Source organism: Schistocerca piceifrons, chromosome 8 (assembly GCF_021461385.2).
Source record: "Schistocerca piceifrons isolate TAMUIC-IGC-003096 chromosome 8, iqSchPice1.1, whole genome shotgun sequence".
Classification (NCBI taxonomy): Eukaryota; Metazoa; Arthropoda; class Insecta; order Orthoptera; family Acrididae; genus Schistocerca; species Schistocerca piceifrons.
Window position 1 is genome coordinate 205,353,249 of NC_060145.1, and position 11,189 is coordinate 205,364,437.

Here is an 11,189-nt window from a genome sequence, read left to right on the forward strand (position 1 = left end):
TCGACCCCATCACCAAACTCATAAAACAAAATCAGAAAAATTCTTTGCATCAACCTCCAAGTATCAAAACATCAGAAGCTTAGGAATCACCCCTGACCACACCACAACAAAACTTCCGAAAAAGACTGTCACACGTCAATTTCAAGTCTAAACCAAATCAATCATCCTGACACGCAACCACGACACACTACTCATTACGCCTTTGAACCCATCATTTCAACCCCCCAATCTCAGACAGAAGTCATGCGCTTCAACAGTCCTTCGACAGACATTGGGGTCCAGAACCCATCTGACAAGCCTCTCCGTGTTGCGGGTAGAGAAGTGGTAACGGCAGAATGAGACAGCTGGGAGACCTCAATGACCTCCAACGCAGACTAGTCTTTGGATGTCACCTGAGTAACATATCCCTCAGGGACATTTAAACCCCACTAGATCTGCCCACATCCATTTTTTCTTATGTGAAACTGAAGCGGCAGCGCGAAGAAACAACTACAGCTGAACCAAGTCCACGAAGATCTGACGTACTGATGGACAGGGACCGTAGATCACTAGGGAGGTGTGGGCGGGGGGAGAGGGAGGGCGAGGTTGTCAAAAATCGCATGAAATCAGCGGAATGAAACACTCGAGAGTTCCTCAGTGCAACCAGCAGTCGATTAGGACAATGACTGTGCATAGCGAGTTAAAAAGAGTGCAACGGTTGAGTAAGCTCCTCACAAACCACACACTGCTGTAGTTAAAGCTAAGTAGTACATAAAGTGATGCAAACAGTGACGCCACTGGACAGTCTATAACTGGAAACGAGTGATTTGGAATGACGAATGATGCTATAACCTGTGTCAATTAAAGGAAATAGTTTGAGTTCCTCGAATCCCTGGAGAACGATACCTACGATGTATAGTTCAACAGTGAAATAAGGAGGAGATGCTGTTGTGGTATAGGGGTGTGACTCCCTTATTGCACTTAAGGAAACGCTAATTGGAGAAGGATATGAACACATTTTACAGCGTTTTATACTGTGGACACTGGAGGAACAGTTCTTAGACCACGACTGTATGACGATGCTCCCTGTCCTAAAGCAGCATCTATGCGACAATCGTATAACATTCCTGACAGGGATTGGCCTGCTCAGAGTCTTGACCTGAACTTAGTGGAATCACTTTATGATGAGTTAGAACGTCATCTTCGCGCAGACCCCAGCGTCCATCACTATCACCTTCTTTCGTTTTGGCTCTTGAGACCGAATAGGCTGTTATTCCTCCACTGCCAATCTGACACCTCATTGAAAGTGTCCCCAGCGTTCAAGCCATCACAAAGGCGAAGGGTGTCCATATACTGTAATTATACACATGTATGTTTGTTAAGTTTTAATATGTTATTGCAGTTAAAATATTTGGATAAAAAATCCTAGGTCAAGACCTCTAAAACTCCTTTATTAGATAATTAGTTTCGGCTCATAGATGAGCCATCTTCAATTGAATAAAAAATCTGTTAATTATTTGATTCCGTGTATACAAGGCACCAGGCAATACACATAGTCATAAACTGTGTACCTGAATGGCTCTTCTTGTCATGTACAGACTAGAGTAGGCCGTCATGGTTACATACAGGTCTCTGACAGCCGTCATGCAGCTACTTCCTTGTTCTTGTAGCACTGCGAGTGACAAACGTGGCTAACCACGACGACATACTTTATTTTGTACATGAAAATGAGAGCGATTCAGCTGAACAGATTCTGACGATGTGTAATGCCGGGGGGCTGGTATACATGGAATCAAATAATAAAAAGAAATTCATTACACTGAAGATGGCTCGTCAATGACCTGGAACTAGTTATTAAACGAAGGACTTTCAGCGATCATGATATAGGAATTTTATCAACATATTTTAAATTAACAGATCGCATATCTCCCGATTCAACAGAGGCAAAGAACAATGTGTTGTTGTAGTATTAAATGATATGTTTAATACAACAATAAAAGGTTGTGACCGAACCACAGTGAGACCATCTGCTTCCAAAAGAACTTCTAGTAACCATAGAGTGGTATATTATCTACGTGTTTAGGTATCCAAAGACGATCTCTCTGGCGAATATAACAAATAAATCTATCACTTCTAATAGTGTAGAAACCTTACGTCACCTCCTAACTACCAGTCAAGAATTTCACTACGAAGAATTTTGCTTAGAAATACAGCAAGAAATGTTTAAGAAACTATTTTACAAGTATACGCAACAGAAATAGATGTACTGAAATGTAAATAAATGTCAAAAGAGAAGGAAAGAAATACAAAAGGCTATACATTCAATAATCACAGAGCAGAACAAAAAATCATTTCTTATTAAAGTAGTAGACATATGAAACATAACGAATAAGTAGTGGTAACATAATGTAGACAACCAAGATCTGTAATGTAACAAATAACTGAAAACAGAACTGAAACTGTTGTGTTTGTGAGCAGTTTAACAACATGAATTCCAAAAGTGAATGACTTACATAAAATAGTACAGTGTGAACACTGCTTAGAATGCAGAGTATTGACATAAAATGTGGAACAATAGTAAGAAATTGTAAATATTGAGAAAAGAAATGAACTGAATTAATTAAGAATTTAGCAACATGTTAATAGCAGAGAATTAAATGCCTTGTAAGATATAAACACGTGGAGACACCTTCCTTGCTCCCCAATAGTAGAGAATTAAATGTCTTGTAAGGTATAAACTGTCTTGCTAAAACCGAAGGACAAAATACATATAGGACACAGTCATTCAAAGTTTAACTCATTAGAAACGTCACATAAAACACACGTGTTACTGAACATATTATTTTTTCTAGAGGACACACTATTAGCTGATTCATGCAGTCACAGCTGAACAGAAGTATGAAAATGTGTGGTCAAATATCCAATATCAATGAGATAACAGCAGTGTCTGCTCCTCCATAATCCATTCTCACCAGTACTTCACCTTAAGTTCCGAACTTAGGACTGGTATACTTTCGCTGAAAGCACAGCTAGTGAAGTGGCTAGCCAACAACAGAATATTGCACCTGACATTGTGCCCCTGCTAGACACCTCTGATCCCTCGTGTAGTCTAGCAGAATTTGAAATTATGTTTCAGTATTTATTATGGCCATACAAGTCCTCCTTTCAAGGTAACGGATGTATGCACATCGCCACATCGCACCCATGCTTGTCCACAATACATGAACCATAAACCAGTGAAAATTGACACTGCAGTAATACACAGATAATCAAAGCTGTGGATTGTCATACATAAACAATGTGATTTTATTCGAAAGAAGAAATTTACCACAAAGTAATTGAAATTTTCATACATATCACATAACGAAGATAGTGAAAGGAACATTAACAGTGATAAAATGTATCTCAAGATGCATTATTCAAAATGCTAATGAGAAAATAACAACCTGTTGGCTTCAAAAAATTGTGAAGATTACAACTCCGTCATGTATTGGGTGGTTCTGTATTAATTGACTTGTTGGATTTTCTGCTATTGGGAACAATACTAAAAGGAACTATGTACTTATAGGCAACTTTCAAATTATCTTTCAATTCACTATATCTTTCTGCACAAATATAATGTTCTGAATTACTGACAAAACGTGAATTCATCTTTCTGTGTGTTTCTAAAGCCACTACAACCCGACCAACGAACGTGAGTTCATGACAGATTACGTTACAGCCCAGTGCCCACCAAAACTGTCCGGAACCGCGCGACTGCTACGGTCGCAGGTTCGAATCCTGCCTCGGGCATGGATGTGTGTGATGTCCTTAGGTTAGTTAGGTTTAAGTAGTTCTAAGTTCTAGGGGACTGATGACCTCAGATGTTAAGTCCCATAGCGCTCAGAGCAGTTTTGAACCAAAACTGTTTCCACAAGACTACCGTAATTCCCAATAGTATAACATTGACTGACCGATATGTAAATTCACATTTCCATAATTGTTAATAACAGCCTCACATTCCGTTGCTGATGAGATACTGCATGCAGAAAATGGCAACAAACATGGAAACCATGCAGCAGCTCAACAGTAAGAAGACATTATAAAACCAATCACACAATTTATGATCTAGAACCAAACAGTACACATGAAACAACGTTTAATACTGTTTTGTAGCCGTATGATTTTTCATGCTTTTAGAATAAAGACAAAAGAGCTACTGATGATGCTATATTGTCGCTGAAACTGGTTACGGGACGAAAATAAACAAACGTGTTGTGCATGAAGTCGGACCCACAATTCCATATTGCAACACACTATAATTAGTTAAAATAACTTTTTTCACCAATGTTCACTTTATTTAAAAATAATTACAACAATTTATTATCGAACGAGGTAAGTTCTACCAGGGTCGCTCTCTCATTTGCTGAAAGAAATCAAAGACAAGTAAAAAAAGATTAAATTAACGAACGGTGAGCTGCGATTCGCCATCGTATCAGTGGCGGGCCGCTACTGTGCATCCCTGTCTTAGACCAACACTTCTCCAACCTTCTCGTCCGCCAACCATTTCCTACAACAGCATTTCATCAGGATGCCTGCTCATTCTTATATATGTAATGAGTACTAACAACATATGCAAACAATTGATACACTATTTTCTACGTGTATTTTTCGGCGTAAACACTATCGCAGCAACTGTCTTTACTGAAACCCGGACGGAGTACATACGCTGCTGGAAAAAAATATAACACCCTCGAAGACTGTGTTCTGCGGCACCAGAATATAATACGTGCATACCGAGGGACTGTAATGAGTTGCAGTTTATGCGTCAGAGATCGTACTACGCAGAAGACTACTGCAGCGTACCCTTTCACTATATCAGTCTCTTCTTTCTTCTACGTGAGTAGCGTGTTGCTACCTTGACTAGATCTTCTCTTTCCTTTGACAGGTAATAAATACATAGTGCAATGTTGACAGCCATGATAGTTAATGAAACTAACGGAAAGCCCCACTGTGTTCCGCGCAGTACATTGGTAAGAGCAGAGAGTATGAAATCAAGCAAATCAAAAGACACCTTTCAAAAGAAGTTATATAGAGTTCTGTGGAAAGAACATCGAATTCTCAAAAGCAAAGAAGCTATACAGGAAAGTTCACGTAAAGATACACCCGTCTACCTTTTCTTGTCAATGTAAGTTGGTCTTGAACGTTCATAGCGAATCGCTCTCGGAATCACTGAAACCAAGAAACTTCATATAATAGGAAACGATTTCATAGGTTTTGCTTAATAGATGCTATGAAGCGAGTTCAAGGAGAGCTAGATGTCGAGAATATAAACAAGATATCTGTTCATAACGACCAGAAAACGTTTCGAAGACATGAGTCTGGATATTTTGGACACAGTACTCAACGAAATAAGATGAAGTCATTTCTTTGCACCATAGTTAGATGAATCGACATATGTTGCAGCTTGTTCCTGGTTGCCAGTCTACATTCTATGCGTAAAAGATGACGGCCTCAAAGTAGAATATCTGTTCTCAAAATTAATACATGCGGTGAAGATTTTTCGGGTTAGTGAAGAATTTCGTTGAGCAAAAGAAATCCATTGGTCGAAGTTGGTTGTGTATGTACCGATGGCCTACCTTCCATTTTACGTGTTCGCATTATTCTCTTGCAGCATAATTGGGTTGGGTTGTTTGGAGGTGGAGACTAGACAGCAAAGTCATCGGTCTCATCGGATTTGGCAAGGACGGGGAAGGAAGTCGGCCGTGCCCTTTCAAAGGAACCATCCCAGCATTTGCCAGGAGCGATTTAGGGAAATCACAGAAAATGTAAATCAGGATTGCCGTACGCGGGTGCAGCATAATGCCTGCCCACATGTTTCCGAGAAGTTTCGACTACGGGTCAGAAGTTTCACTTGAAATCCCTCATACATCTTCCATACTGTTCCAGTCTTCCCGCATGCGATTTAGATATTTTTGGAGCCTTGGTGAAAGGCTTTCGCGGCCGTCGATTTGCTTCAGACGAAGAGACGCGCGTCACGATACAATCATGGTTCCATAACCAACCACAAACATTTTTTCGTGAAGGGAATGGCCGTTTTGCTTCACAGTGGGATAAAAGTATTAAAAGTTATGCCGATTACTCTTCAAATAACAAACAGTTTATGTACTTTTGAAATGAGGTAACATGGGCAATGTTCGTATTTGCTGCGAGAGTGTAGATTAACAACCACGCAAACCCTTAGGTATCAGTGCTCATTTTGCAAACTATTATGATAATAAACACCAAATTCTGACCAACAATCTATATCTTGGTATCCATTCCAAAATAATCTGTCACGGGTTCAGGGTGCTGATGACTGTTTCTCGCATCCCACCGTTACTAACATGCTGTGTGTGAACTATAGTGCTGTATTCCAGAAGGTGAATAAGAAGTCGGCCTTTACAGACCGAGGAAAATCATCATGGCTTTCCCAGAGATGATGTAACTCCTGCTTGCAGAAGTTTCACTGGGAAATCCTTACACATCTCATCATTCAGTCCCGATTTCTCCTTATGCGATTCCATATTCTTGACCCTTGAAGAAAGACATTCGCGGCCTGCGAGTTGCTTAGGACGTAGAGGTGCGCGCTTGGGTTCAATCATAGTTCCATTGGCAACCCGAAACATTTTTCCAATACAGGCATTGACCATCTTGTCTCACAGTGGGATAAATGTATTAACAATATGACCTATTACTTTTGAAATGATAAACTGCTTACTAATTTTTTTCAACTGTCCCCCTTTCATTTGCCTGACCCTTTAGTTTCACAGGATCTAAAACTAACGGACAAATAAATAAATGGTTTGGCATGGAAATACGCTGCGAACATTAAATGCTGTGAATGGATAAAAATCGCGTACCAAAACCAGCTCTGCGCTACTGTTCCTTTTAAAAATGTAGTATGGGATGTCCCTGGAGAAGGTGGTTTGTTAAACTGGAACAGGTCAGATAGCGTAGACTGTAACGTAAAGGATGCTATGAATTAGAGTTTCTCTCCATTGAAAAAAATTCCTGGTAAATGCTGAAATTCTGTGTTTAAGATCCGTTCTACAAGTTGATCAATTTGGGCAACATACATAAATATTGATTCTCGAAATCCCTATATGAGCGCTTCTGTGTTTTTATTTACATCTCCAATCAACTATATTTTCTTTCTTTAGATGTCATCAATGCTGGTAAGGCAAATAATTAAACTACTTTTTTCAGAAAATGATAACTCAGCGAAACCTACAGAGCCTCTGCTATTCTTGGGGAGTTTGAGTAGTGCATATGGTCTGATTCTTCGCTGAGTGCAGCTTGTGTGTTATATTCAAGGACAGGGTCCCTGTGGTTGCCTAAGAATGTGCCTGCACAGGTGATGTGAATTGCGCGCCTGTATTGATACATATTGTGCGAGGTTTTCTCTCTTTCACTTCCTTGTGTGACGCCTCATTACAGGTGACGACAGAACAAACTTTGTCTCATCATAAATATCTGTTTTACTTGCAAACCTACAGGTGAAAGCGAACTACTTGCCTCTTACGGATTGCAGATTCCCCAAAAATGAATTCATCGTTCCCTTTGTCCCCTATTACAAACAATCGATGGTCATTTACGGTAAATTGAGGGAATTCATCGTTCCCTTTGTCCCCTACTACAAACAATCGATGGTCATTTACGGTATATTGATAATTCTTACTTTTTGGACCGTCTGAATGCAACTGAATCAAACACAATTTCTGTGCCATACGCGTTTCGCCTTTATTCGCTGTAAAGCATCTTCGGTGGCAATGAATATATACGTATTGTCACTATCTAGTTTACATTTTGGGGCACTATACCGTAATATTACACCCAACTGAGGAAGACAGGACTTCAAAAGTTGAAGAATCGATGGTCATTTTCATAGAACGTTTGTTGTGCTTATAAGCAGCGATTACCAACAGCAGCGAAACATAAACCGATATGTTATTGAAAAAAGATATTGCCGGATAGTCTTGTCAGGTAGTATCATTAGCAATACCGATAAAGCTCGTATGAATAGGAAACTGAAGCTAAACCACCAAATTGTCAAGGGTTTCCAAAAGATGACGTCCATCTCAACAACCGTGCAGGAAAATCTCATTTTACCTCTCTGAAAAAAAGTCAGAAAACCACAGCAATTAGACCAAATGTGATATATTTGGCATAAATGACGATAAAAATCAATGTAAAAGTCCCGTCGGGTAGACTGTTCGCCGGCTGCAAGTCTTTCGATTTGACGCCACTTCGGCGACTTGCACGTCGATGGGGATGAAATGGTGATGATTAGGACAATACAACACTCAGACCCTAAGCGGAGAAAATCTCCGACCAGCCGGGAATCGAACCCTGGCCCTTAGGATTGACATTCTGTCGCGCTGACCACTTTCTTTAAAAAAAAATTGAACAATAATAAAATGTTTCCTGAAATTACATTGCGGTTAATTTTCTGTTCAAATAGAAAACGCAAAAGATTGAAACAAAAATTTGGCATTCAATGTGTAATTCTGATTTATAGAATCCTGCAATTCCTTCCAATCAATTCCTTGCGGAATTTTCTTGATTAATTACAAATTAAAACATTTGAAAAATAAAAGGAAACAAAAGTAGCATAGAAGGATCTCGAACAAGGGTCACCCGGACGGGAGTCTCGCTCGCTCGCCACATTTTTTTTCCTTTGTTAAACAATCATATAAGCACATAAGCACAAAAACAAAATAATGAACTACTGGAACTGTTTCAAAACAAATTGTTTCCAACCGTAGACTGAAGAACAGTGCCATTTTTAATCTTACAAAACACAACAAAAATTTTAAACTGACAATACCACCTCCAGTCCAAACAGAGACATAGAACCAAAACACAATCACATTAAAGATAATTACAAAATATACATATAAACGATTGTCTTAACTATAATTGCAGTTCATTTGATCCACAACCGTCCAAACTCTTCACAGAAAGTCATTTGGAGCATACAAACGAATAACAAAGACATGCACAGGCAACATAAATTAAACGTCAAATGAAGTTAATAACACCGTTGAGAAGTCGGTAGCAGTCCTGAGAACAGGTGTAACCCCTTATTCGTTGTGTATTTTGTCCGCTACATCGTCGTGCATGTGATTTGTGTTCTTACCGGCGTCAACAATTACCCTACGCCTTGTTTTTCAAAAATTACGTCTAACATGTTACCAAACGTCGGCCTGAAGTTTGGGTAAGGTTTCATCTCCCAACGTGCCGTTCTCATATAAGACTCGAAATTAATGATAGTATCTTCACTATTGTGGATGATGGTATGTGTCACACACTGTCCTAACAGCCACATCGTGTTGTTGTTCTTGGTTGCAGGAAGATGTTATCGTGTCCGGCCAGAGCAGGATGTCGGTGCAGTGGCTGTCTGGGCTGCTGCGGGTAATGAGGCCCAGCCTCTGCTGCACCCATTTCCAGTTAATGAGATGACCACCACAAGTGAAGTGATGCGTAATGTGTCGACCAGACCACAGCGGACGCATTTGTCACTGTCACATAAGCCGATTCTATGCAACCTTTCATTAGTGGGTATAACGTCATTTAGCACTTTATACCATGTGGACGTCACCTCAGCAGTGTGGACGGTTAAACTTACGTTGTCTCAAACTGCCTTCCAATGAACACTCGGGTGTTTAAGTTCAATGGGATTCCGGACTATTAGAGATGTCCTTCTTTTTAATAACAGGTGTGTCGTCGGTAAATCCTGCGTGAGATAGTTTCCATCTGTATGGCTTACTTCAAGAAAAAACTGCTTGACATGTCGTAGTTTGTAATGCATTTTACCTACATCAATGGGTGGGGGCATGTCAGTGGGTTGTATGGTTCGGATGAGTCAACTGGTTACGCTGAGAGCTTCCCTGTCCAATAACTGGGTGATTCGTTTAATATATAACGCAGTACACTTTCTGTTGATATCAGGCATATTGAGTCCGCCGCCCTGTCTGGAAGACGTCAGCGTGGTGAATTTCACTTTAAACATGCCCTTGCAGATAAACCTATTAGAGAGTTTCATCACGTGTTTGGCCTGCGTCTTGGGGACTGGAAATATTTGGGCTATATAGTACGCTTTACTGAATATACAACTGCTGAGCAATCGTATGCGTTGGAAAATGTCAACGGGCCGCCAATTGTTTTCATAGATGGCACTTTGAATTTTGTTGGTGATCTGCTTCCAATTTTTTGCATTCATTTTTGGCGGGCATTTGTCGATAATCATCCCCAGAGTGGTGTGGGCTTCGACACGCTTCACCCAAGGTACAATAACGGCGTTGAATCCTCAAATATTGACAAAGGTGCATTTATCGGCGTTGATTTTAGCACCGGCAGCACGACAGTACTCGTCTACCGCGGTATGGAGGGTTGATGAGAGCGGCTCGAGTGATAAAACAAACCATGGAGAGAGGGCTCCCCTGCGGCACTCCTCTTTGGACCTCGATGGTCTGAGTAAGTTGTCCACTTACGCTGACTATGGTTGTAACGCCGGTGACGAAATGTTGATCAAAACCACACCACTGCAGTAGCTGTAGGAGGTACTCGTGGTGGACGCGATCAAATGCCTCGCAAAAGTCGAAAAACACCAATTCGAGATTCACGTTAGTGACTGACGCTATGGCTATTACATCTCTATATTCCAAAAGGGGCGTCATAATAGTGCGACCAGGGAAACATGATTGATGGTTGTGAATCACTTGCTTCATTAATGGAGACAATCTGCTGTTGAGTGCTCTGTCAAAGGTTTTGTAATCAAAATTGAGTAAAGTAATCGGTCGAAAGTTATCTAAGGTTTTTCGGTTATTTCCTTTAGGTATCAATATAATTCGACCTTCCTTAATTTCGGCCGGTACGTCACTCCTTCGCATCACTTCATTGAGAACATCTGTAAGAGCGTGTCCGATTTTGGGCCAAAAACGCACATAAAATTCCCGTGGCAGACCATCATGGCCAGGGGATTTATCGGATGGCGAGCCAGAAATCAGTTCAAGGACTTCGTCTGGAGCAAAGTCGTGTACGACCGCCGAGTTCTCCGCAGGCGTGACCACGGTGGGCAGAGCACGCACGATATCGCCGCCGTCATCACCATATGTATCGCATTGCGAGTACAGATCCGTGAAGTACCGGTAATCTGCAGTAAGAATATCACTCTGTCGGGTCAAACG